The sequence below is a fragment of the Prinia subflava genome, chromosome 7 (assembly GCF_021018805.1).
Source record: "Prinia subflava isolate CZ2003 ecotype Zambia chromosome 7, Cam_Psub_1.2, whole genome shotgun sequence".
Lineage (NCBI taxonomy): Eukaryota > Metazoa > Chordata > Aves > Passeriformes > Cisticolidae > Prinia > Prinia subflava.
The window spans coordinates 2,570,096-2,597,660 of NC_086253.1; the positions used below are offsets into that span (position 1 = coordinate 2,570,096).

General features: G+C 47.0%; 1 protein-coding gene across 2 annotated transcripts in view; it reads right to left on the reverse strand.

Moving 5' to 3' along the window:
* The window catches only part of PTPRA (protein tyrosine phosphatase receptor type A), a 115,063-nt gene that overhangs the window by 77,065 nt on the left and 10,433 nt on the right, over positions 1-27,565 (reverse strand). Inside the window, exon 2 of one of the 2 annotated variants that reach the window (XM_063401368.1) lies at positions 11,091-11,225. The exons of the other annotated variant lie outside the window; for it this stretch is intronic. The gene's annotated coding sequence lies outside the window, so the exon portion shown is untranslated. The remainder of the gene's footprint in view (positions 1-11,090; positions 11,226-27,565) is intronic. 2 annotated transcript variants of the gene reach the window in all.

Consider the following 27,565-nt stretch of genomic DNA (forward strand, 5'->3'; position numbering starts at 1 on the left):
ATCCCAGCCATTCTGTGATTCTCTAACTGGAGCCAGCTCATGCCCAGGACAAATGGAAACAGGAGCAGCTTCCTGAGACCACCCTGACCTCGTGGTTGATAATCCCTTAACTCAGAGCCCTTGGATTTTCCTCTGCTCACAAATTCTCCTCTCCCACATGAAAGGTGTTCAGAGCAAGCCAGAGGCAGCCACACCACTTAGGGAAGAGCTGCAGTTTCCTTCCAGGCACTCAGGCTGGAGAGATGCAAAGGATTTAAAGCAGATGACAGAGTTGTTAAAAGATGATCCTTTGGTCTTAGTGGTTTGGTGTTTTTAAGCCGTGTGGGATTCAACGCTCCTCAAACAACTCTGGTGACACAGAAATCACAAGAAGCTTGTGCCTCTTTGAAGGACAGTGCACTACTTCTCCTAATCAAAATATTATTATTGAGCTGATAAAATACTGATCAAGAGATAACCTCATTTTCTCCCCCTCAATCCTTCCCCACTGCCACTGGGGTTCATGCTGGCATATGTTATTTTCATGCAGGCAGAAAGTAATGATAGGAAAGCAATTACTGGGCAATGTTTTTAAAAATACAGTAAAATATTTATGAGCAATCTGATTTTTTTCACGCCTGGTTGCTCCATGCACTGGGCCCACAACTGCACCACATCGTGGATTAGATGCATTTCATAACAGCCTGGAACCCAGAGAGCAGAGCCTCCCAAAATCAGCACTGGTTGGTAACTGTGTCCTTTGGAACAAAATCCTGTGAGAATCACAGAATGTTTTGGGTGGGAAGAACCTTAAAGCTCATCCAGTTCCACCCCCTGCCATGGCAAGGACACCTTTCACCATCCCAGGGTGCTCCAAGTCCTGTCCAGCCTGGCCTTGGACACTTCCAGGGATCCAGGGCAGCCACAGCTTCTCTGGGCATCCTCTCTTTCTGCTTTTTTAAGGGATTGATGGACTTGAAACCAACGTTTTCAACCTAATTTTTTTTCCTAATTATTTTATCACTAACCTCTGGATCTGGACCATAAGTTTCTTCCTCCTCTAAAAATGCAGAATTTTCAGATTCAGTCAAGCAAAACAGAGAAATTATTACGCACATGGGAAATTTCAGCATGGACATTTTAAAGTTCTCTGAAGTGACAAGGACAAGGTTGTTGACTCGAGGCATGTGAATATGGTGACCACAAACATCAGACCATGAGGTGCCCGTCACGGAGACAATTTTTTGAAAGAGAAACCCAAGTTCAGCTCCGGTAGGTGTTTAAATTTCAGGTGGGAGGGTTTCTACAGTAAAAAAAAAGAATATTCCAAATACTCCATGTACAAAATAGATTTAGAGGAACTCAGCTCTCTGGCAGCACAAAGGGATAAAAACTTAATTATTATGCTCAGAATCAGAGAACCATAAAGGTTGGAAAAGCCCACTGAGGTCATTGAGTCCACTGTTCCCCCAGCACTGCCACATCCACAGAACTTTTAGTTCCCCAGGGCTGGACCACACTTTCCATGAAGGAATTTTGCCTAATTTCCAATGTATCCCTTCCTTGAGCCGCTGCCTGTCACGTGTCCCTTTGAGAAGGGACTCTCCCCACAAGTCTCATAAAAGGATTTCACTGCAACAAATGCCACTGAAAAGAACAAGAATGACTTAAAAATCCAAATAAAGCTCTTTTTTTTTTTTTTTTTACCATGTAATAGCAAATAACAAACATATCTGTGGTTTACAGAGGAGGCAATAAATTAAAGCTACAGTCACAAATCAGCCAGAAAAAGATACTTAAGTCATTCAATCCACCACTCCGGGATGGCTGTGGCCCCATGGGATTCTGCTCAGTTTTGTGAAAGACTTGGAGTCCTGAATAGAGGAAGTGTGACATGATGAGCTCTCTCAGAAGTGTGTTTTTAAAAAATTCTTATAAAATGAAGCCATCCCTGTGGTGCTTCCTGAGCACAGCCTTGTTGGTCTGGCCAGAGAAAAGCAAATGGTCTTTACAAATAAGCTTTATATGTGTGAGAGGAGCACATCATAAATAAAAAGGAAGTTTGATCCACGGCAGAATGGTTGTGTGTGGTTCTTCTGTAACCACCCCACGATGGCTGTGACACTTCAGCTTCTAGAAAAAGAGACAAAATTTCATATCTTTTGTGAATCACAGAGTGGTTTGAATTGGAAGGGACCTTAAAAATCATCTGGTCCCATCCCCTGCCATGGGCAGGGAACACCTTCCACTCTCCCAGGTAGCTCCAAGCCCTGTCCAACCTGGCCTGGAACACTTCTAAATTTTAAATTCATGCAAAAAAGGTGCATTTTGAGCCATTAGGAAGCTGAAGATCCCAAAATTTTAACTTCCTCACTGATTCTTCTGCTCTCACTGAAGAATAATAAAAAAAAAAAGCCAATCTTTTTCCATTTTTCATTGAGCTGTGCCCCTCAGCCAAGGCATTAGATACCTCTTTCCATAGCTTTGGTGAGCAGAAGTATTTTAGGAATGGTCACTAAACAAAACAAGTTGAGGGTTTGGGTGTTGCAGTGGTTTGGGGTTTTAACTTCTGGGGCTTTTTCATACATTGAGGACTAGAGGAAATGACCTCAAGTTGCACCAGGGGAGGTTTAAATTGGATATGAGGGAAAATTTCTCCATGGAAAGGGCTGTCCAGCTGCCCAGGGCAGTGATGGATGCACCACTTTTGGTGGGATTTAAAAGCCAAGTGGATGTGGCACTTGGGGACATGGGTTAGTGGTGGCCTTGGCAGTGCTGGGCTAAGGGTTGGATTCAATGATCTTAAAGGCATTTTCCAACCCAAACAATTATATAATTCTGTAATTCTATGAAGGAAAAAAGCCCTGTAACCACAAAACCATGAACTCTGCACTAGTTTCCACATTTTCAGAACACATGTCCAACGAGACACGTTTTGTGTGAATTAAAGACATTTTGCCACATATTTGAACAAATACCCAGTGAGCAGTTCCTGTCCCCCAGCTGAAGCTCTGCTGGGTGTAGGTCTGTACAGACAGGTCTGGTTTCAGAACAAGTCCATCCATTAGGATTCTCAGGATTTTCTAATGTGGTATAAGCAGGAGAAAACCCCAAAACTTGACTGAATGAACTTTTTCAGTGATCTGGGCTGTAGCTGGAGCCATCTCCCCACACCAAAGATGTGACAGCACCACAATAGAATGAATAATTCTCATAACTCACTCCAAACCCAAGGACAGCACCCAGAGCCTAAATCAGGAACATGAAAACCATTAACGTGACCAATTAACCTCGGCCCCACCCTCCCCCAGCCACATAAAAGCCGACGTAACAATCCCCAAGATAACATTGTGTGTCAGAAATATCACACACAGGAATACAGCAGTGGCTGTGCTTGTTTCCTGACCCGGGAATGCTGCTATAATTGTAGTGCATTGTGCTCCTGGGCCATTTCGAGTTGGAAGTTGGAAATTCCAGCAAACCAACAGTGCTGGTGTGCTGGAATTTCCCATCAGGCTCCTAAAACTCTTTGGGTTCCCCAAGGAGCACCGTGTCAAGGTGCTTGCTCTGAGTTCTGGACTGCGTGGTCCACAAGGAATTTAATCTTCTTGGTGGAAATAAATCAAGATCATCCCAGGGATATAAAAGCTGGATGTGGAGAAGACAAGCAAATCAAGTAGAATTTGTGTGTTTGTGATTTTTGATGCACGTTTCATTGCTAGGGTGATCTAAACCAAAATCAAATTGGCTTTTGGAGGCCCTCCAGGTGAGACAAACAGACAGATATTCAGGAGACCATCTACTTTTAAGGAATTTCTTCATGGAAATGGTTGTTAAGCACTGTAGGTGGAGTCTCCATCCCTGGAGGTGTTCAAGGAATGACTGGACAGGGCACTCAGTGCTCTGCTCTGGGTGACAAGGTGGGAATGGGTCACAAGTTGGACTCAATGACCTTGGAGATCTTTCCCAACGCAAATTATTCTGTGATTTTTCATTAATTCAGCTATTACATTACACATAATTCAGAGGTTTGGGTGTCCAACCTGGCCAGCCTCCAGGGAAATCTCTCAAATTCCCAGAAACCACCACGCCCTCCTGCACAAGCCCTTAATCCATGGCATTCTCCCCTCCTGGTGGAACCCATCCTTGCAAGCAAAATTCTCCCAACTAATCCCCCACCCCTTTCTAGAGAATTAAAACTACCCAGATGACAAATTTGAGGAGTGTAAGGGATTCCTCTCTCCCAGCAAACCCCAAAGGATGTGGCACCTGACAAACACAGAGAATTTTCAAGTCCTGTCTCCATAAAGAAGTTTTACCTCAGTGAAGCCTTCTCCAGTCAGTATTTCCAGATACCACCACCACCAGCTTTTAGTTCTAAGTGCTTTTTTACCAAGCCCAGACAAGGTTAAAAGCGACACTTTCACTCATTTTGGTTCCTTTCCAATTAAAATGAACAGATGTCAGTGATCCAAATAGACAGTGCTGGAGAAGGGCTTCTCCAAAATGAAAACAACATTTTTGATGTCCCCAGCGATGCCGAAAGCTGTTGGCATCTTAATTTTATCCTTGTGGTGACCTGTGGGCTTAGGTCCCTCTTTAGTCTCATCCTCACTTTCTCTCCATGAAAAGCAAAAAACAATTTCCACTTCAATCCCTCCTCCTTCCTTCCTTCAGGTGATTTATAAACTTGGAGGATTTAATTTTGGGGCTATTTCCTTGAAAGTCGGGTTTTTCCCCTGCCACTGCCACGCCAGTTGTTTGCCAAGGACTCCACAAGGCCCATCCCGAGAGGAAGACCATCCTCCCAGGAATTTTTCAAGGGTGAAGCTCAACACCATCCAGGCCCTGAACAATAAATACCTCCCCTCATTAGTATGCTGAGCCACATTAGTTCTGCTGCTCACAGAGCCAAAGCATCAAAGTGGGGCTGAATCTTCGATTTCACAGTTTGCGACGTGATGCATCAAATACTCCCGGGGCTCTGGGCGCCGACAGGATTCACAGGGAGTTTGAGATGTGTGAGGTGCTGCTGGTAAATCTGCCAATGTGAAAGAGGCAGCACGTGCCTCTGAGAGGAGGAGGAGGATGAAGTCATCCTACAGAAAATTGGGGTTAATGCGGCGGAAGGGCGAAGTGATTGCCCAGCATCACACTTGAGGCTTTGGTAATGCCATGACTTCAACTGAGGAGCTGGCAGCATCCTCAAAATCAGACAGGGATTACCTAAGAAGTAAAATTACACTGCAGAATTTGCATCAAGTCGGGGAAGTCTCAAGGTCTCTCCACTCAAACCACCTCCCCCCACTGCTACGCTGTTTCCACAGAATTTGCAAGATTTGAAGACTTTGAAGTTTCTCAAACGCGGCTGGAAATGCTCAGAGGATCTGAAGGTTATTTGGGATGGAGGGGCCTATGAACACAGACTCTGTCCTGTTACTGCTCTCCTGTCTTTAGGAAATGAGTTTTAAGAAGTCAAGATGTTATCACCATTGCAAGAAAACCGTCATGGCTGCAGTTGTACCTGTATTTATCAAATGCATTTCAGCTGATTTCTGCACTAAGAACACTTTATCCCTACTGAAAACACTATTCCTCAAAGAAGATTATATCAGCCCTGATGATTAGAACAGGGTAAGACCAACCAAGGCCAGGGAATGCTTCCCTGTATTCAAAGTTGGAGCAAAAGGTATCAGGGATGCAAGAGACTCCCAAATACTCCAACTGGCAGCAACATTCCTCAATACAAATGCAGCATTATGGTTTTAGAGGCTTTGGAGGCATTGCACAGATTAATCACACAAAGTAATGATCTCACAGTGAAGTGCTGAGCTGGAATTAGGGAGATTAATGCTCAGGCCCCAGCTCTCAAAGTTCTCACCCCTGGGGAAGTCATATCAGCTCCTGCATCTCGCCTCCCCTTCCCACAAAACCTCCTTTGAATTACTGATTGCAGAACCTGAGTGAAGATGCCAGAGGGAAAGACCATTCCAAAGGCTTTTTTTTTTAATTATTATTTTTTCCTTAATACCCGCTGTGAGGCACTGTCTTGTTTAATTCATGATTCTTTGAAGAAAGATTTGCCATCTTAAGGGAATAAAAACAAGTCTGTGTTATCTTTTAAAAAACATCACGTGTTTCTGCTACTGGTGAAGCCCAGGCCTGAACAAATGCTCACATGGACCTCCCAAAAAGTGCAATTTCAGGTAATAATGAGTTTGAATGGTTACAATGTGTTTGGAGACCCAAAGGTTGGGTCAAGAAAAATTCTGAAGTTACCAGAGCATTTTTTGACCTAAATTCCTGCAGGAACAGAAGGGCACAGCAAGAAATACTGTCCCATGCAGCTTTACATATTTGTGACTCCCACTGCTGAATCCCTCAAGACTTTGGTTCTTTTGGAGTTAAAAGTCAGGCTCTTCCTTTAATTTTCCAAGCTCACATCATAGAAAACAAGACTGTCACAATGGATTTCTACACCTGTTACTTCACACCACCTCACCTACAACTCCCTGAGCATCCCACTTCTTTGGTCACATCCCAATTCCTCTACAAACCAAAGAGGTATCCAAGATTTCTCAGGATGTGGCTTCTTCCCGCTGCCCAAAACACAAAATTCAGGTTTTGGTGACGATGGGAAGAAATGGGAAAGCGTGCAGGTGGAAAAAGAACAACAAAGTTCAGTCATGCACAAAATGGTTTTTTAATTTTTTTTTAATTGAAACTCAAAATGTCTACAAAGAATTTGCCACGACACAATAGCTGTGTTTTGGTGGTGACAACCGTGCCATGCACAGCCCAACAGCCAGAGGTGACAGTCACAACTGAGACGTCTCCAACCACAGACACCAAACCTTCCTGCCCACCCTGCACCTGAAACTGCACTGGGAGGCCTCAGAAATCCCACAGGATTCCAACCAATCTCCAGCTGCCTTGAAAGCATAATTAACTGCAATTGCCTTTCTGATTTTATCTCCATTTTCTCAGGTTCTGGGCAATTTGGGAAGGCTCTCTGTGTACCTACAGGTGAGAATGCACACCAGTGCATGCACCTACTTGTCTGGAGCTTCCAACTTCCCAGTGGATCTGCTTTTCTCAGGGCCTCCTTGGAGAATGAAACTTTGGGAAGAAGCCCATCCTTTGGGAAATTCTCCTTATCCTGTAAAGTCACTGATAAAAAGATTTCTCTTCCTGCTGGTGATACGAACTCAAATCAAGGGAGTGTTCAGCTTGGCTCCACTAGGCTCAAGCTCTGTGCTTCCCACAAGGTTTTCTGACAAATTGCTCTCACAGGGATTTTTAAAAAAGATGCTGACCTGGCCCTTGCAGTAAGAAAGAGATTTTCCTTCCTTCTCCACATAAATTTTATAGTTTCCCAAAAAAATAGAAAGAAGGGATTCAGAGAGAGCAATGGGGAACTGGTACAGAAAAAAAAAGGGGGAAAGTTTGACCTGGATTAAAGAGTAATTGGAACTCCAGGCTACGGCTTCATCCGTTTTCAAAGAATCACAAAATCAGGGGATGGTTTCAGGGAATCCCCAGGCTGGATGGGGTTTGGAGCAACCTGGTCTAGTGGAGGATGTCCCTGTGTTGGAAGCAGATTGTCTCTAAGGCCCCTTCCAATGCCAGCCATCCCATGATTTTATGAAAATTCTTGCCCCTGCAGGGAAGGTTCACCACTAGCTTCATTCAAAAACACAGAATGGGTGTAGTCAATGGGATGGAGAAACCCATCCAAAAAATTAGAGAGCTGTTTCAATCCGAAAAACTTCCCTAGTCAGTGGAAAATTCAGCTTTGCTACAAAGTCAGATGGAAGTTTCTGAGCCAGCCCAGGCGGGGGTTTGCCCGCACAGCCCAAGGAGAAAGGCCAAGAATGAGGCATCTGAACACAGCCCTGCCAAAACCTCCCTGGTTTTATCATCCAGAGTTCAAACCCAGACCTCCTGTCCTGCTGTTCACACTGCACACGGACGGGTTTCCAAGAAATGTTTCTTGGCAGCAATCCCAAAAAACCCAGCTTCCGACCCGCTGCGGGGAGCAGAGGTGGCTTCTCTGCGGATTTTGAAAGCTGAACTTCCAAAGGAATTCCAGCATTTCTGAACAAGGCCCTTGATTCTCCCAAACAAAACTATTTCTGTGAGCCTAAGGCAGGGCTGGTGGTCTAAGGACCTGGAGAAGATGATCCTGCCCACATTCCCATTCCAGGTTTTGCACGGCATAAGGAATGCTTCCCCCCTACCCCTCCTGTAAACCTGCTGGGATCATGGAAATAATTATGATGGAAAAACCTGGGTGAACTGAGATTTTAGAAGGAATTTCTTGACTATGAGACTGGTGAGGAGGCCGTGACACAGGCTACCCAGAGAAGCTGTGGCTGCCTCTGGATCTCTGGAAGTGTCCATGGTCAGGTTGGATGGGGCTTGGAGCAACCTGGGATGGTGGAAGGTGTCCCTGCCCATGGCAGGGGATGGGACCAGATCATCTTTAAAGTACCTTTCCAACCAAATATTCCACAATTCCCACTCATACCCTCTGGGACAGGTAGCACCTGTTTGGTTGTGGGTCTGTTCCTACCTCCCACCCTCCTTCCCCTCCTCCAGTAATGCATTTTATGCCAATTTTGATTTGAGACCACGATGACTTCTCCTCAGAGGTGCCACCACACCTGGGAGTACTACAATGTCCAGGATCCCAAGGTTTCCAATCGCACAAGAAGAACCTTGTAGGATCTAATCAACATTTCAGATCTAAATTCAGCAGTCTTCTCACCTGTGCTCTGCAAACACAGGCTCCCTGCTCTGCCTGCACCACTACTGCTATGCCTGAGCTGGAATAAATGTGTGACATTGCCGAAATAGCTCACAAAAAGAAGACAGTAACTTGTGACAAGTGAATGCGACTCGTGCAAACAAAGCTCAGAAATCTGAGTGGGCAGCTTTGTATAGGCTTAATGCATCACTTTCACCCCTCCATAATCTGAATCTGAATGCTCTGGCCCTGTGACACAATCAGGAAGTGATGGATAATGAAACACAAGCAGAAATGGGTGCACAAGCCCTTCCAGCTCCCATCAGCTGTTTCATAACCCCCATTTCAGAGAGAGAAAAAACACTCAGCCCAAAATGTCTTTCCAGTAGCCTAAAGGAGTGAGGAGGCTCTGGGTATGATGGACACCTCTGACACTCCAGCTTTGAATCCCACCCAGAACCCCACACTACCTGAGGCAGCTGAACAAGTCCCATGAGCTCAGTGTGGACTTTGCTGTCTTATTTCAAAAGGACTCTGTTGCAGAAGCTGCTGTTTTAATCCAAATTTTAAAAGGAAGGTGCTGTGGGACTATTTCACTTCAGCCAACAGAGTCACATCCACATGGGACTTTATGAAGACAAACCACTGACACACCAGCAATTCTGCTGGGGCCATGTCACCTGGCCAGTCACAGCAGTGGCCACAGTGATCAGCCCATGGCCACTCCTCTTCACGTGGCACATCCTGCCAATCCTGCAGCTTCAGGATTCCAGCTGGCCATTGAATTCCAACCCCACACAGCTCCAAAGGCCTGATAGGCACATCCAAGTTCTTGCTTCTCTAAAAAATCCTTTTCTCATACTAGCAAAAACTTAAAAATAAATGGAGTTTAGTCTATTAACGTTTATGCTGAGCATCATACACTAATTACTTCTGAGGCTTCAGTCTCATTGAATTTAATCCTTTTCTGGGATCATCTCTGGAGAAAGCAGCAGCAAAGACAAAGTCTATCTCCTAGGACAGCTGGCCACTTCTCAGTAAATTATAATCACAGAATACCCTGAGTTGGAAGGGACCTACAAGAATCATCCAACTCCTGGCCCTGCACAGGACAACCCTAATTACTGGGATTCATTCAGCTGTTGACCTCAACAGGAGCTTTCCCCAAATCAAAAAAGTGAGCAGAAAAAAAACCCAAACTAATAAACCCAACTTAAAAATACAAGTAGCAAAACACAACATGAAATTCGGTGAAGTACAGAGAGGAACACACACAAACAGATCTGAAACTCACTGAAATATCACACATATTCCAAGGGAAGGATTTAGTCAACCCTAAAAGTTAGCATTGGCTTCAGTTTGGCACTGAGGTATCAAATCAGATTTGCAATGAGTTCAAAGAATTTTTATACGAAACCATAAATTGGTTGTGTTTGTGAAGCAGGCAGTGTCAGCAGGACCTTGTGTGGAGGCTTTAAGGAAATATCAAACCACAAATACAAACTACTTCTGCAGACTGGGTGAACCTGTGAAAGCCACAGCAACAAGCAATGCTTTAGGAAAAGACCCTGTTTATACAAATCCCCAGGTTTCACACGCACATCTCCCTTTGCTGCTCCAGCTGCAAAGTCCCAGCACTGAAGCCACTGGGGTTGGAACGAGTCCTTTGAATCACCCCACAAGAAATCTTACAGTAGAGTTTTTATTTTTAATTTTTAAAAGCATTCCTCAATCTTTTCCACAGGTCAGACCATGGGAAGAACTTCGACCAGAAAAACTTCCCACAAACTCCCTGACGGATGTTGGGTTTTGATTCACCAATGTCCTGAGAAACGCTTCTTACTCTGGAACCTTCCTTCTTACTCCACAGCCTTCCTTTCCTCAAAAAGACTCTCAGCTTTTTCTTTCCCCCTCCTTTATAAATCACTCATGCAAGAATTCCGTGCCCATCCACACCAAGGTAAGAATATATTTCAGTCTAATACTAATCCAGTATACTTTAGTCTAATACCGGTTTGTCTAGACAAGAAAAAGAATCCTAAGAAAAATTCTCTTCAAAATAGTGCAAATATTGATGCCCAAACTCTACTCATGACACAACCCAAAAGTTTCAAAATGGAAGATTCTTTAAATGAAGAGAAAACACTGGATTTATCCAAGTTTGCACCAAAACAAAGCCAACACCCCTGGTCTAAGAAGCCTGCGCTCACTAGGATCGAACAAGGGAACGATGGAGTGCAGATTTCTCCATGTGGGACTGAGGGATGTGAATCCACGAGGAAGCTGTACACCCTGGAACCTCCAAAAGCTACACCAGCACCAGCTCCATGCCCCAAACCCCTCATCCATGCCTCTACTGTACCTTGACAGGGACGTTCATCCACCTCTTCGCCTCCCCAACGCGACGGCCAAAGCTTTTCCCGGTTAATACCAAACCAGGAGGATGAGGAGCACACAATCAATCCTTGTTAAGGCTGATGATTATTCTCGATGCACCCTGGAAGAGAGGAACACCCACTGAGTGGCTTGGGCCAAGATGAGTGAGTCCTTTCACACGGATCAGCCACATAAAACAGACTTTTTCTGCCCCAAATGTTGTGGATGACTGGGATTGTTCCACTAAACTGAGATTGTCCCAGCCACTAATGGAGTCTCCATATAAAATAAGTTTATCCAAGTATTTCAAGCTCAGATGGAGGAAACCAGGTTGCAGGAGATGTGGAGACGCTCAAGAAGACTGAAGAGCACAACTCATATTTCAGGGAATAACCCAAGTTTACAGGGCCTGTTAATACACCAACAGCTAATGAACAACAACAAAAAATTAGTCTTAAATTGTTCTGTTCTGCAGAGAGGACAACAAAGATCAAACACCACTTGAACTGAAGCTGGACAGATCTTTTGTGCTGGATTTTACTGGATTTTTTGTGCTGGATCCAAGTCCAGACTGCTGCCTTAAAAACACCCTTATTTTTGGGGAGGAAAGTGAACATTTGTGGGCAGGAGCCAGGTACTCATCAGGCCAGCCAGCACCAGTGGGAAGAGAGAACAAACCTCTGGACAGCACAAACCCTTCTGGAGGCCTGGGGCAGGGGAAGGTGCCTTCAAAGGATGTTCTGCTCATGAAAACAGCCCCAGGGTGGAATTAGGAATGTATCAGTTAAAGCATCTACAGGAGTGAGAGTGGCTCCTCTGGAGCTGTGGGTATGCTGGCAAGGAGAAGAGGAAAACAATATTCCATCAGGCTGGGGGAGAGACAAGTGAATTATTCCCTTGGCAACCAGCTTCACGGGACCTGGTTGTCTCCTCAGTTATTCAGATGTATATATTTGGCTCCTCAGTTACTTTCTGTAGGACTCCTCCAGTTTTAGATCTCATTTTCAAGTCGGCCCCATCTTCCACGTGCTGTGCAAAGCACAAACAGGCAAGGTGAATTTTTTAAGGTAAGGTGAGTCTAAAACAGCTGAAACCACCTGTGCCGTGGGAACATCTGGCAAAATTCAATGCCCTCCCCAACGGAGCAAGAGAAAAGCTGATGCTCTTTGTTCCAGTGCTTTATTAGGGCATTAAAGCCTCACACAGAATGAACACCCAAACCACGCACCCACAGCAAAGGCAGCAGCAGAACCCATGCCCGAGAGCTCCAACAGCAGCTTCCAGGAATCCTTTAAACATTTTGGTGAAGGTGATGGAGACTGCCAGGCTAGAGAGCAGCACTGCAAGAACCAACACTCTCACACCCAAATTCCCTGGACGTGTCCAAGGCCAGGCTGGATGGGGATTGCAGCAACGTGGGGAAGATGTCCCTGCCACCTCTCTTGGAACTAAACCACCTTGAAAGTCCCTTCCAACCCAAACCATTCTGTGTTTCCATGGATTTATTTTAAGCTGTAGAAAGGAGATACTTTCTGCAGGCACAGGGAAGGAGAGCATCTTCTCCCTGGTGGTGCAGCAGTGCTCCCTGTGCACCCACTCCACGCTTTGCATTCCCCAACAAATAACCCGGCCTGCTCACGGCAATGTGGATTCCCAATCCGGCTCTGCAGCAAAACAGGCTCCCTCTAATTATCCCTCAGCCTGATGACATCTGAATGGTGGAACAGAAACATGTCAGAGACACAAAATGAGAGTGTGAAAACAAGCCCGTCTCCTTTCTCCGCTCGCACCACAGGTCCCAAGCGCACGAGGACTCGCTCCCGCCTGAGTCATCCCCAGCAACGCTTCACAGCCACAGAGAATTCCCACGCAGGAGGCTTTTTTTGCAAAATTATTTAAAAATGAGAGGGCAGCGAGAGCCACTCTGGGACTGGAAGGAGCAACAGTGTGAGGAGAAGCATCAGTCGTGTCTGTGGAGCCTTATTAGAAGTAATTTATATGCAAGTTAAACAAATATCCCCCCCACTTTTCCAGGAAAACGCCGAATTCCATACTGATTTACACGCTTTCCAATCTCATTGACTTCAGAGGGATTGCCTGCGGTAGGAATCACCAGGCTGTGGCCTCCCAGCAACAGAGTAATCCCTTCATGTTCCCCCTTCCAAAAGCCCCATCGTCCCACCAGGTGCTGCAGCTCAGACCCCACGAGCCGTGTTCCAGCCCTGCGGCCACGCTTCTCCTCTCCCTGCAAAAACCTGGCAAGGGGGGAAAGGGAAATCAAAGTCTGATGCTGGAAATGCCTCGTGGAGTGTGGCTGAGCTGGGGGAGAGAGGCCCGAACCCTCCTTCCACCTAATTAAATCCAGATCCAAAAGCTGTTCTGATCAGAGTGCATTAAGTTTTTTTGTTAGCAAGGGCAGAGATAAATCAACTCCTAACTCTGGCCCTAATCTTTTTTTCATTGTTGTTTAAATTCTCCCACTTCCTAGGATTTCAGCATTTCCTTGTGATAGAGAGGAGCTCTGGCCTGCTGGCTCATCTGCCCTTTTTCTCCACAGCATCTGGGCAGATGCTCCCCCCAACCAAGCTCTTCAAAATCACAGGACCTGCCTCTGCATTTACAAACATCAGTGCAAAAGGCAACTGCTGACCCCTTTCTTTTGTCACAGCTGTTATTTACAGCACCACCAGCACGCAGGAGAGATGATAATAAATGTTTAATGGTCCAGTAAACACCAAGGGCTTTATCTCCAGCCCATTTCCAAGCCTGATCAAATATAATAATCCTTTGTATGTCTGTCTGCCACTTCCCTGCTTCCTGTGGGATGGGAAGAGATGGACGGGGCTACTCTATATTCAGACATGATAAATATAGAGAAAAGGGGGTTAGTTATAGAGACATAAATGTTTGCCCTGCTTCCATATCAGTTCTTTGCTCCCAGAAGGTCAGAGGTCCACCAACCTGTTGGACCTCTACTTCTATATAATACAGAAATGCAGGCAGCATCTGCCTCTAGGATTCAATGCAGCAGTTACAAATAACAGGAATATTACACAGAGGAAGTGGGGAATATGTGGAGGAAGTTGAGAGAAGAATCATTTACTTGCAGACTGGGCAGATAAACCACTTCCTCAGACCTGAAATGGAAGATCTATTCCTCCTCCAATTATAGCTCTGGGTCCATTACTCAATATTCCCTCCCCATGCAAGCCTTACTTATCTCATAGAACTTCATCTCTCCCAGATGACACTGTAAATGAGTCATTTGACACATTCAAGTGAAGCAGTTAGGGTTTTATTATGCTATTACACATCGCCGTGACAAGCTTCCCTAAAGACCTGATCCTAAATCACAGTCCAGTTCTGGTTTGGGAAACTGATCCAAAATCACAGTCCAGTTCTGGTTTGGGAAACTGATCCAAAATCACAGTCCAGTTCTGGTTTGGGAAACTGATCCTAAATCACAGTCCAGTTCTGGTTTGGGAAACTGATCCAAAATCACAGTCCAATTCTGGTTTGGGAAACTGATCCTAAATCACAGTCCAGTTCTGGTTTGGGAAACTCATCCTAAATCCCAGTCCAGTTCTGGTTTGGGAAACTCACACAACACAGAGATAAACACATGAGAAAAAGCCACATGGACTCTGCAGGTGACCTCCCTCGTGTAGGGTTCCACCTATTCAATACACAGGCTCCAGGAGCCAAACTTGTTCTGTAGTTCTCCAGACCATGTTCAAGGTTTGATTTCCTTTTCTCAACCTCCAAAGGAGCCCCAAAATCAAGTCCTGGCACTGGTGGCATCTTCTGATACTGCCAAAGCCACGTGATTCCACCAACACCAGCACTTCTCAGCTCAGATGGTGGGACAGACCTGCTTCCCAGTTTGATCTGGTCAGACTGGAGGCTCTTCTAAGGCTGATCCATGCTGAAGACGAGGGATCAGCGCAGGATTATGTAAACCAAGGCTCAAGGCCAAAAGAAAGGAGCCTGGAGGCAGGGCTGTCGTCAGGGCGTAGCTCAGCTGTGCCTCCACTCACTGGCCCCTTCCCTCCCTCCCTCCTTCTCTCCCTGGGACATTTTCACTCAGCGTGGCCAGGAGACTCTTGCAGAGTCTCTGAAACTCCCAGAGCTGCCAAAAAGGTCCAGTTAAAGCCCAGTGAGAGCTCATCCCAAACCCACCCCAGTGAACCGCAGCCCTGCCCGGCTGCCTTGCTGGGTGAACCCAAAAATCACGAAAGCAAAGACCTCCCAGCAATTACACCCAAAAGGTTTCCTGTCTCTGCACGAATCTTTGTTTGCTTTGGGTTTTAGTGGTAGATGGGAGCACAGACTACAACTTGTGGGAGATAGGTTATTGCTGCTAAAGCAAAGAGCTTTTTTCCTTCCCCCCCTGAACAGATAAAGCAATAAAAATGCTGCTCTGAAAACAGCTTGGTCCTGCATTCACAGATGGCAGCAAAAATTAGCATTATTTATCAGTGGCTTTAGTCACTTTTTAAAAGAAGTGCAGATAAAGGAAGACACGCACCTGAATTAAGACTCCTTGCCCTTTCTTTTGCAACTAATACTTTAAAATGCAGCAGGGAAAGAGCATTTTTCAGAGTTTTAGGAAACCACACTTAAAAAAAAAAAAACCCAAAACATTTACCCAAGAAGGAGAATGAAAACAAGCAGAACAATAAGAGTCACGGAAGCTTGCTCTGAGGAGACAGCTGGGAAGGTGAAAGGAGGAAGCAAGCAAAGAAAACACATAGCATAAAGATAGAAATTAATCCGAAACAGCAGGAGAAGAATTATTAAGGCATTTTACATTCTTACAGCAAAGGAGATGTGATCACACAGTGCTGTCGATGCCAAATGTAGCCGTGTTTGTGCACAAGTCCCACCCCTGCAGAGGGCTCAGCCCAGCCCTGCATCTCCTGAGGACCTTGATCTCCATTTCTCAGAACCACAGCGTGGTGGAGGTGAGGAGAAATCTGGTGATTGTCTGGTCCAGCTCCCAGCAGGGTCACACAGAGCCAGCTGCCCATGATTGTAGACAGAAAAATGCTGAATATCCCCAAAGATGGAGACTCCACAACTTCCCTGGGCAGCCTGTGTCTGTGCTCAGTCACCCCAGAGCCAAAACGTGTTCCCAGTGTTCCCAGGGACCCTGCTGTGGTCACTGTGTGCCCATGGGCCCTGTCCCTGTCCCTGCCAACCCTGGCAGGAGCCTGGCTCTGTCCTCCCTGCACCCTCCTTGCAGGTGGTGATGAGACCCCCGGAGCCTTCTCCTCTCCAGGCTGAGCAGCCCCAGCTCTCCCAGCTTTTCCTCAGGGTAGAGATGCTCCAGTGCCCTGCCTGGGCTGTCCCCAGCCTGGCCATGTCCCTCTTGTCCTGGGGAGGCAGGACTGGAGCCAGCTCCAGGTGTGGCCTCAGCAGTGCTGGGCAGAGGGGCAGGATTCCCTCCCTGGAGCTGCTGGAAGTGTTCTGTCACACACAGCCCAGGCCACCACTGTCCCTTTTGGGCACATTGCTGCCTCAGGGTGGATTTGATGTCCAACAGGATCCCCAGGTCCTTTCCTGTCCAGCTGCTTCCCAGCTGGGTGAGCCCAGCACAAACTGAGTGTCTGGGGCTGTGTGAGGGAATTGCAGAGAAACAGCAAATGCAGGAAAAGAAAAACACTTGTAGGCCTCTACAAAATCTGCTGTCAGACAGGGAAGCTCATCACCAAAGAGCTTAGTTCAGATGAAGGACAAATAAAAAAAGGCACAGAGCGCATCATATGATAAATAGGCATCATTTGCTCCAGCAGTGAAGCCTGTCCTCGCTGCAAGAACTTGCCATTTCCTCCCAGCACAAATGGATTACTCATGGACAGAGAAGTCGGGAACAAAATTAACTCTTGGAGCTCAGCGTGCCCCAGGAGATGAGCTCAATCCCAGGCTGCTCCTTCCTCCACAGCACTCAGACCAGGAGCCTGGTGGCCTCTTTGATTGCTTCCATCACCACAATAATTACTTTAATTTTTAGCTCCTTGATTTTGGCAGGGACTCTCTTAAAAGCAGAAGGAAGAACAATTAAATGCGAGAATTAAGTGAAAGAAGGTGCCAACAGGGTTTGGTGTCTGCCCCTCTTCCTTTAAGTGGGGTGGAAGATTAAGTGCTCAGCACATGGGCTCCTGAGAAAGCCTCCAAAGGGAGGCACCCTCAAAAGAGATCCAAAAAGCCTTTTTCTTAATAGAAACCATCCAGAACTTGCCAAAAATCCCCAAATCCTGCAGGACTGGAGGGATGGAGCCTTGGCTTCAGCTCCCATGTGGGCTTAGCAGTACAAATCCACTTCCCACACCCCAAAATGAGAGTCACTCCTCCAGAAAGTACAGAGTGAGCTGATTTATGGACTTACCAAGGAGGGAACTTCTGATCAGGGTCCTCCTTCTCAGAGTTTTCATGTGTTTTACATTAGGTGTTCATTGGACCTGAGGAATCCAGAAGCTCTCCTGCTGCACACAATGCTGAGAACAGGGACCAGGACACAATTCCTTCCCTTTTATGTTATCACCTGCTCAGCTTTGAGTGGCAAGGAGGGATTCAGCATCTCTGCTCCACACAGCCAGCCAGTGCTGCAGGTTCCTCACCAGGGATCAAAGCAATGGGAACACAACACCTCCAGCAGCAGCAGCTCAAGAAGCTCCTAGTGTTGGCTGCCCAATGAGCCCAGAATCCTGGGATCACAATCCTCGTCGTAATTTTTTTTTTAAGAATATAGTCACCAAAAATTGTCTCTTGCTCGAAGGCTAGCAGCTGCATGACAGCCACATTCCAAGTTTTCTACTCATTCGTGAACTCAAAAGTCAGGTTGAGCAGATGCACCATTAAGTCCAGTTTCCTTATTTTTGAGAACACATGTAATTATCCCTGACTTCAGAGACACAAAGTGCTCCTGCAGAAGTGACTTGTCAAACAACGAGATGACAGAGGCAGCAACAAGAGCCCACTCACCCAGCCACTGGTCTCATGTCTCACAAAATAATTGCCTTCCCACCCAGAACTAAAGGTTACAACTACAGAGAGAGTGAGTCAAGCCGGAAAGACACATTTTAAAAATGGGGAAAAAATGGAACAAAAAAGGTTTTATGAAAACACACCGGCATGTGTAAGACAGGAGCGAGACCATTTCTGCATGGCACCTTGTTTGCTCATGCTTTGTCTCAGTTGCCAACCACAAATTAAATACAAAGTTAAAACTTTGCTCATCTGGTACCTTTAATACTTACTTAGTCACTAGAAACTGAACATCTGTTTTGCTTTGAGGCTTTCAGCAGTGACTCAATGTTATCTGCAGCGTTGGACCGCTGAAGATGAATATTCCTGAGGTGTTTTTCCCCTCCCTCACCCCACTCCTAGCAACAGGGCTTCTTGCTTTGGGGAGGAAATCAGCTGACAAAGTTGGGTTATAAAATCCTTACAGCTTGACAGGAGTTGAGGAGGAAGTGCAGAACACGGAGAAATTTCATCCTCAGCTGGAAACAACCTGGCTGAGATCTCCAGCCTGGATCCCACAGCTCCCTGGGATCGATACACCTTTGGCTCCCAGGCTCTGCAGGAGCAGCAACCTCCTGCTGTGTTTACAGCCAGCTCGATAAACACAACACAATTAAAATCCCTCAGTGTGTGCATCCCTCCCCTGCCCCAAGCTGTGAGCAATCCCAAAGCTTTATCTGGGATTTAACCTCTGCTGGCTCCGGGCACGGCAGAGAGCTCAGCACCACATCATCTTCATCTTCATCTTCATCTTCATCTTCATCTTCATCTTCATCTTCATCTTCAGCAGCAGGGAAGTTCCCGAGGTGGAGGCGTAGCTCCGGGAAGAGGATGCAGCAGCAGGAAATATCCCAGCACCCAGGGACCCAATTAACTGGCTGATAGAAGACACCAGCATCCTAATTAGCAGGGGAGACGCTGTGCCTGCACAAAGGCTTGCCACGCCTGGGAAAAGGACTTCAAGGATAACATATTCTGAGTGTGTGTGCCAGCAAAGAGCCTGGACATGGTCATCATCTTGCTGTAAGAGAAGGGATTTGGGCACTATCCAAGCCAGCCCATCCTTAAAAGTCATTTCCCTGCCGTGTGCGCAGAGATGATCCTGCTGTTCCTTCAGTGAGTGGGAATTTTCCCTGGAAGGGCATCAGACAAAGCAAATCCATAGATCTTCCCTTCACCTCGCCAAATGGTGGCTATAAAACAGGCCCAGGTGTCAGAAGGGATGCTCAGGTTGGCTTTATGGGGTTTCAGAGAATCACAGAATACCCTGAGCTCAAAGGGACCCACTCAGGGATCACCGAGTCCAGCTCCTGTTTCACCATCTCCCACCTCAGAGATGGGCACACACAGACTCACCCAGCTTCCAAAGGACCTCAAAGACAACTGAGTCCAATCTGTGACCCATCACCACCCTGTGAACCACACCAGAGCCCTGAGTGCCAGGTCCAGTCTTTCCTTAAGCACCTCTGGGGACAGGACCTCCACCATCTCCCTAAGCAGCCCAGTCCAGTGTTTTGTCACCTTTTCTAGGAAGAATTTCCTCCTAGTGACCAACCTGAACCTCCACTGGAGCAACTTGAGACTATAAGGGGTTCATTCAAAGGGTTTTACGACCCACTTCACCCTCACACACAAATAAAGGGCACTGACACTGAGGATTCAGATGTTAACCTCCTGGGAGATAAAGGTTCAAAGGGAAATCCGGAAAAATCCCTTCTCCTGGCTGCTACCCCAGCACTTGAAAAGGCTTTTCTCTCTTTCAGTAAAATCTTAAAACTGAGGGTGCACAGGGGCAGTCTGACACTGTCCCAGTGGGACAGTCCCCATCTGAGATCTGCTTAATTCAATACCTCCAACAGCAATCAGCAGCAGGTCTAGGAAGCAAGGTCAGACCCACACCAGTCTGGACCATTTTCTCTCCAGAACACTTCCCAGTCTTTAGCACGGACTGTTTCTACCCAGGGACTTTTATACTTTCCTTCCACGAGTTTATCCAGCCACCTTCCTAATTCATGTCAGTTTTTAAGCATCCTACAGAAAGCAGCAGCATGGTTTGCCCAGAGCAGCTGTGGGTGGAATCCTTGGATCCTTCCTTGGATCCCTGGAAGTGTCCAAGGCCAGGCTGGACAGGGCTTGGAGCAAACTGGGACAGTGGAAGGTGTCCCTGCTCATGGCAGGGTTTGGAACAAGTTGATCTTTAAGGTCCCTTCCAACCCAAACCCTTCTGTGGTTCTGTGATTAACACATGTGGTGGAAATTCTTACAAACACTGACAGTACACAGGGTGCTACCAGGACAGAACCATCAGCTCCCAAAATTCTGATCTTCAGAACTCACAAAACTCCTCTGAGTCCTCTCCCTGAAGTTTTTACGGTGCTAACACAGACCACAGTGAACAAGTGCTGCCATGCAACTCTCAGGGATTCAAACTGGGCTCCTCATCAGAGCCTCTGCGGGCAGCGAAGCAGCAGAACTGGTTTGGAAAGGAGAAAAGGGAAGAAAACACAGATGACTCTGATAAGATGTCTAATTAATAAAGCATAAACGAGCCGGGCTGGTTCAGGCTGCGCGTCCCATCTGCTCTGGTTTCAGTGGGGATGGTTCCATCCCCAAAAGCACCGCTTTCCACACAGATATCCCCACGTGCTGACAAGGCAAGGATGTGCCTCCAGCACCCCAGCACACATGCTCTGCTCTGGCATTCCTGCACACAGCCCTGCCTTCCTTTCTTTAGGAAAAAGGGATGAAAAATAAAAAATATGAGTGCTCAGCATGCGAAGCATGGTCTGGGACACCAAGGCCATATCCCAGAGACCAAACACAAGAGTTTGGTATGACTCTGCCATAACTTCATAATCATCAGTCCTCTGTGACCTAACCTGCCATTAAAGCTTTACCCCAAAACAGTTAATATGTTTTATTCTGTTCTGCTTTAAGCAACTCTGCAAACAAGTTGTGCGAATTTCTACAGTGTAAATGCTGATTTATAAAGATTTATTTGAGGACCTGACAGCTCCCTAAGGCCAGCAGCTAGAGTTATGATTCCAGAAGTTGAGGTTTGGACGAGGTTTTGATCTCTGCATCTTTCTGGTTCTCTTTTGAAAAACGTAAGCAGAGAAGACACACACAGTAGAATCCCAGCAGTGGGAAACATCCAGATACTCTCACAAATGTGCACCCAGGCCCTTAAAGCTTCAACAAAAGGAAAAATAGAGAAACAAAAGGGAGCAACAGGAAACTGGTGGTCAAGCGGGGCTGATAGTCCTGGTGCTTTCTGAGGACAGGCTGACTCATTCTCCCCGGTTAAAAAACCAAACAACACCAACAGCAGCCAGTCTGCTGGATGTGGGAGTTGATGGTGCTTTCAGGCTTCTTTGCTACAGGTGGATTTAATGAAAATGGAAACCTTTCAGGGAGGGTAAATCCTTCAGGGGCAGAGAGGAAGTTACAGTCGGTTCTGGACAAGCTTCTCCTGTTTCACTTCATTCATGGCCACACCAGCTGCTGGCACCTGCTCCCGAAAAACCAACAAGAGTCAGGCCCTGAAAAGATAATCTGGTCTATTCTTTTTAAAAAAAGGGGATTGAATGAACAGTGTTCTACTGGGAAAGGCCACACCACACCTCTGATGACACAGAAGAACGAAACCAGGCTGGCGTTCCAGCCAGTCAAATGGGGAACGCCAAGGTTTTATTAGAGGAAAACCTTGAGGAACCTGGATGCAAACAAGCTCATCTCCACCTGGGATGCCAAGATCCTTCCACTGCCTTCGTACTCAAGAGCTGTGAACATCATAAAGGTCTGATCTGCACTTGAAGAAGGACCAGGACCAGAAGCATCCCTTGCCCAAGCCACCAAATGGGAATTCCTTCAACACTGCTCCGTCCAACCCCTGTAGCTTGCTCCAGCCCAGCTCCTGTCTCCTCCACCCCCCTTAAAATCCAACAGCAATAAACAGTGGGGAGCTACTGCTTGTAAATCAGTTGCCACATCGAAGATGGTCACATATCACAAGGTCAGAGGAACAACAACACAGCGATGGCGAAACCCTACGGCAGAGATTTGTTCTCCAGACTCAGAATTAAAGGCAGACAGCGCCATGTGGGTGGCTGGAACTTCATCCCAAGAAAGCCAAGCAACACAGGAAGCCTCAGATGCACTGGAACAGTCAAGATTTCAGGCAAACTACTTAAAAGCAAGCAGTTCTCCTCAGGAAATGGACAACAAGTCGCTGGCAGCATCCTGGAAGCCTTTCCTCTGACAAAGGTTACTGAGGAATGGAGCTAACTCAGGTACAGGCACAAAATAGAAGGCAGAAGTGGAACTGGAACTTGCTGACTAAGCTGAGCTGGGCTGAGGGGGCAGGATAGATCCAGGCAGCAGCCAGTGCTCTGGACTAGGCACAGAAACAAGTTTCCACGGGAGCATGTTGCTTTAAAGTCAGCTGTATGAGATCATCCTGTCCCCTTGAGTATGTTGTTTCCTAATGTTTTGCCCAGACCAATCACAAATGTTGGGTCTGTTGGTTTGGGTTTTTTTTTTTTTGGACTACCTTGAGTCCCCGCAGAGGATGAGGACTGTAGACCCTGTTCTGTCTTTCACATTACAAATGCAATTACCTCTGCAGCCTGATTGCAGCATCTCCTGTCAGAGTGATTCTGCAAGAGGCTGAAGGAACAGCTTGCCTTTCAAAGGGAGTTAGGAACATTCCTGCGTGTCCTTCCGTGCCCTGTGGTCACGTGCTGGTGAAATTTAAGAAAAGCATGTGCAGTCCCAAGGGAAGAGCATCCCTTGGAGAAAGCTGTTCTTACAGCCTTCAAAAAAGGACTTGATGAACTTTGCCCTTGCAAAGTACAAAATTTCCTGGGCAAAAATCCGATTCTTCTTGCTTTTCAATCCTCTTACACAGATAATGAAGAAAAAATGTCACTGTAAGATGATTTTGAGATGGAAGGGACAGTTTGGAGATGGACAGGCTTGTCCTGCCTGGATGCAAGAGATGTGAGATTGAGCAAAGCAAGAGATAAAGTTAAGGTCAGTTGTTCTCTTTTTTCTCAATGAACCAAGCATCTTGGATAACTGCAAGTGGAAATTAGCACTACAAGCTAGAAACATCTGGAGATAGGGTGTTAAACAAGACAGTGTTGGCAGGTCACATCTGGTTCCCACATTTTCATCTCAGCCTAACCAGAGGCAGGAGTCAGGCACGCAGGGCACCAAACGGAGCTGGGAATTCCATGGGGGATGATCACACAGGTCACTGCCACAAGGTGAGAGCTCTTTTTTCATCACCTCCCACCCCAAGGACTGCCAGAGCCACCCGTGCCAGGCTCTGTGACAGCCACAGCTCGTTTGCCAGCCTGCCAAAACTCTGGCCAGGACAGGGTGCTGCGCCGGAGCGCCGCGTTCATGCCAAGGAAAGCAAGCTGGGCCACCTCACTCACCACCAGACGTGGTCCAACACATGCAGAAAGGAGAGAACAGAAAAACAAACTTTCCAAAACAACACCAGCTCCATCTTCCATCAGCTCACCCCTGCCATGAACAAAGCTCTTTGCACCTTTATTTCCTTTCAGCACCGGGGCAGCAGCACTCCCTGCTCAGCCAGAAGGGGCCAATGCTGCTGCTGGCCCCAGAGAACATCCAATTTGGACAAGACAGGGCTTGAGCCCCCCAGTTATTAAGCAAGAATTGGGAATATTAAGTGCAGATGTTAATGGTGAAAGAGGCACAGCTGACACTACAGTGAAAGGGAAGGTGGAGGACAGGACTGAAAGAGAACAGGTTTGGATTGGATATTAGGGAGAAATTCTTCCCTGGGAGGGGGGTGAGGCACTGGCACAGGTTGTCCAGGCTGTCCCATCCCTGGAATTGTCCCAGGCCAGGTTGGATGGGGCTTGGAGGAACCTGGTCTAGTGGAAAGTATCCCTGCTCATGGCAGGGGGTTGGAATGAGCTGGTCTTTAAAGGTCCCTTCCAACCCAAACCATTCCATGATTCTAAGACCAAACCACTGAGTTCAGCTCACAGCACTTGAAATCAAAGATCACAAGGCTTTGTAGATTATTATTTAACATGGAAGCCCCTGCAGGATATTTTATTCTAGGGAAAAAAATTAGGTGTTGCTTCCTCAGCTGCACATTACCTGAAGTGGGCTGAATGAGCCCCCACTTCTGAGGGAATAAATCCCTTTTGGAGCAAGCAATAGGGAATTGGAGTGGGGAGTGGCCAGCATCCTCAGGCACATCAGACCTGTTCTCCAAGCAAGAGACTTCAGCTTTGGGATTTCAAAAGCCAGCATTTCTCAACAAGTGTGGAAGCACCAACTCCTCCTTTTATTTCACATCTATCCCCTTTTCCCTGGGGACAGCAGGCAGCCTGGTGTGACACAATGGGAATAACCCCAGACCCTCATCAGGCACCAAATCTGTGAGCAAGGCAGGCTTTGATAAATGGGAGGAGGGTGGCAAGTGAAGGAAAGTTCCTGGAAAAAAACTTGCAGGAGACAGGAATATTAAAGAGTTTCAACTCTGCAGCCAGGAAACACTTAACAAATAGGCATCTTTGCACTCCAAGCTGCTGAGAAACAACCCTACCCAGAGGAAAGAAAAATAACAGATGTGAGAATTAAGTGGGCAAGGGTTTGATGTGTGATTTTGTCTACAAAGACCATTTAAGGGACAGGTTTTCAAAAGCAGAGGATGTTTATGGCTTTAAGGCCGGGTTGGATGGGGCTTGGAGCAACCTGGTCTAGTGCAAGGTGTCCCTGCTGGTTGGAACAGATGGTCCTTAAGGTCTTTCCAACCCAAACCATTCCATGAACAGCAGCAACACTTGGGAGCTCTGTGGCACGAAGCTTCCAAGGTGCCTGTTCAACATCGCTGGGCTCTGACAAAATTCAAGACGGTTTTTCTCAAGTCATCGTTTTTTAGTTGCTTCCAAAACTAAGACCTGCACGAGCTCAGTGTCTCCATCTGACACATCTGCAGTGCTGGAGCTCTGCAATTCTGTGTGCCAGGGCATGGGGGGAGAAGGGAGGGTTTGGCAGCTGGAGGCTAAGGGGGAAGGAGGAGACAATCCAAAAAGCAAGACATGAATTTAGCTCCAGAATAGGATGGACCCAGAACTGCACCCAAAAATAAATTCAAGTGGCTCTTGAGCAAGAACAGATTTAACCACCACATTCATTTTGAGCTCCTCTCCCCCAAACCATCATTCCCAATGTTCCCCAGGCCTCTCGTTTCTCTCTGGAGGTAGATCCAAGGAGCTCTGCAACCTGGGCAAAGCTCAGAGCAGGTATTTGGAGTCTAGGATGGAAATAACTGAGATTGTGTGAAGGGGTAACGTAGCTCAAATGCTTTGAAAGCTTTGGAGTGTTTTAGTCAATGTTTTGACTGTTTCAAAGTAAAACAGGGCCCAGCTTCTAAAAATATATGAAGTAACACCATCAGCAATGAGAAAAATTGATTCTAACGTAACACCTAACACCAGAGTTTGACAGGGTCATTTGGAAATGCACATCAAGTGACCACAGTGAAACTGGGGTAGCCAGAGATGCTTCACAATTGCCTGAAGAGGCACAGGAGGGTCACTGCAAGAGCTTCCTACAGGAAGGACACAAAATACCAACCTGTCTTTGGCAAAAGTCACTGTTATCTGAGAGCTGGCCCACGGATGGAACTTGGTAGCCCAAGTGCAAAGGTGGGGTTGTGCCTCAGCACCTGTCAGAGGCCACACAGCCTCCCAAGGCTTGACACAGGATTGCTTCCCCAAAAAATCCACCAAAATTCATGAATCCAGTGGCTGAATCTCCCCAGAGCAGAGCCTGCAGGACCTTAAAAAGGATTTCAATAAGGACAAGAAGAGACACGGGGGCCTGAGCTCTGCATTCCAGGTGCTCCCTTGGGTCACAGCATCCCAAAGGAGCTGAGCTGCTGTTTGTCATCTCCCCAGCAAAACAATCCTCCTGGAAATGCCCTGTGCCAACAGCCCAGTCCTGCCAGTGAAGACAAAGCTCAAGGAATGCTTGAAGACATCAGCAACAATTCCTGTAACAGGAAAATAAAAGTGGAAGTGGCAATTCTGTTCCTACCCCTGGGCTCAGGATCTGATGGGCTGGGAGCCTGCCTGAAGCCCCATTTTGGAGGGGGGACATGGAATGCCCTGCCATGACCATCCAGGAACCAGCTGAGGTGGCACAGAAGGTGCTGGATGCAGGATGGGACAGTCACAGCCGTGATGAGCGTGGCAGAGGTGACCTTTCCATGCTGGACTGAAAGCCCTGGAGGAACAGCTGTGCACCTATGGAAGCTGTTACTGTGCTACCACCCGTGTTCTTCATTAGTTAATTACTGACATTTCTGCAACTCCTCTGCCTTAATGAAGCAGCAGGGGAGGGAGAATTCAATATCAAATATAAAGCAGTGGTCTCAGCTGGACAGCAATACCTTCTCTGGCACAGCTGGGTGGAATTTCAGGGCTTCAGGAACTCAAATTCCCTTAAATCCATGGCACTTTTCTTGGCCTGTGGGGCATTGAACAGCCCAAAATTAAATCCCCTTGCACACACACAGCATCATGAGTTCCCGAAGAGGATGAACCCTTAAAAGCTTCAAAATGTAATTTTAAAGATTCTCTCCCAAACTGAGCCAAATTGTAGCTGGTGAGATTTGCATCCTTCAAACGCAAGAGAAGCTGTGGCTTGCCCTGGATCCCTGGAAGTGTCCAATGCCAGGCTGGACAGGGCTTGGGGCAACCTGGGCTAGTAAAAGGTGTCCCTGCCCATGGAACCAGTTGGTCTTTAGGGTCCTTTCCAGCCCAAACCATTCCAGGATTTAATGATTCTAGGAAACTCTGGCATTCTGGGCAGCAAAAGGCAGGAACTTATTTTGTGCAGCAGAGACAGTTTAAACTGATTAAACTCCAAGGCTGCTGTTCCAGTCTGCTGTGCTGCCCAGAGGCTGCTGTCATGTCACCTCCAGCGAAGCCACAGTCACCAAGCCAGGCCCCACCTCGCAAGGACCTCTTTCCACAGCAGCCAAACACACTCATCTCCAAAGATCCCATGCTGGGAACTCTGAATCCATCCCACAAAAATAAAACCATTCCAAATAACCCACGCCAAAGCAGCTGAGCGAGTATTGAGCAACTGCAAAGTTCCTGGCTTCCTAAAGACACTCATGATCTTGCAGTAACTTCGAAAAACCCCACAGAATAGGTCAGACCCTGGGTTTGGATGGGAAGGAGCTCAGTTTTCCCAGCACTGCTGAGCCTGCCTGGCTGCCCAGGAGCCCTGGCTGAAGTTTCCAGGCAGTTCCCATCAGACCTGGCGTGGCTCATCCCTGCAGCAATTTTTCCCCTCAGGACTTTCCACCTCTCCCATCCACTTGTGCACAGAGTTCCTCGTTCTGTGTCCATCAGTCAAACAAGTGCAATT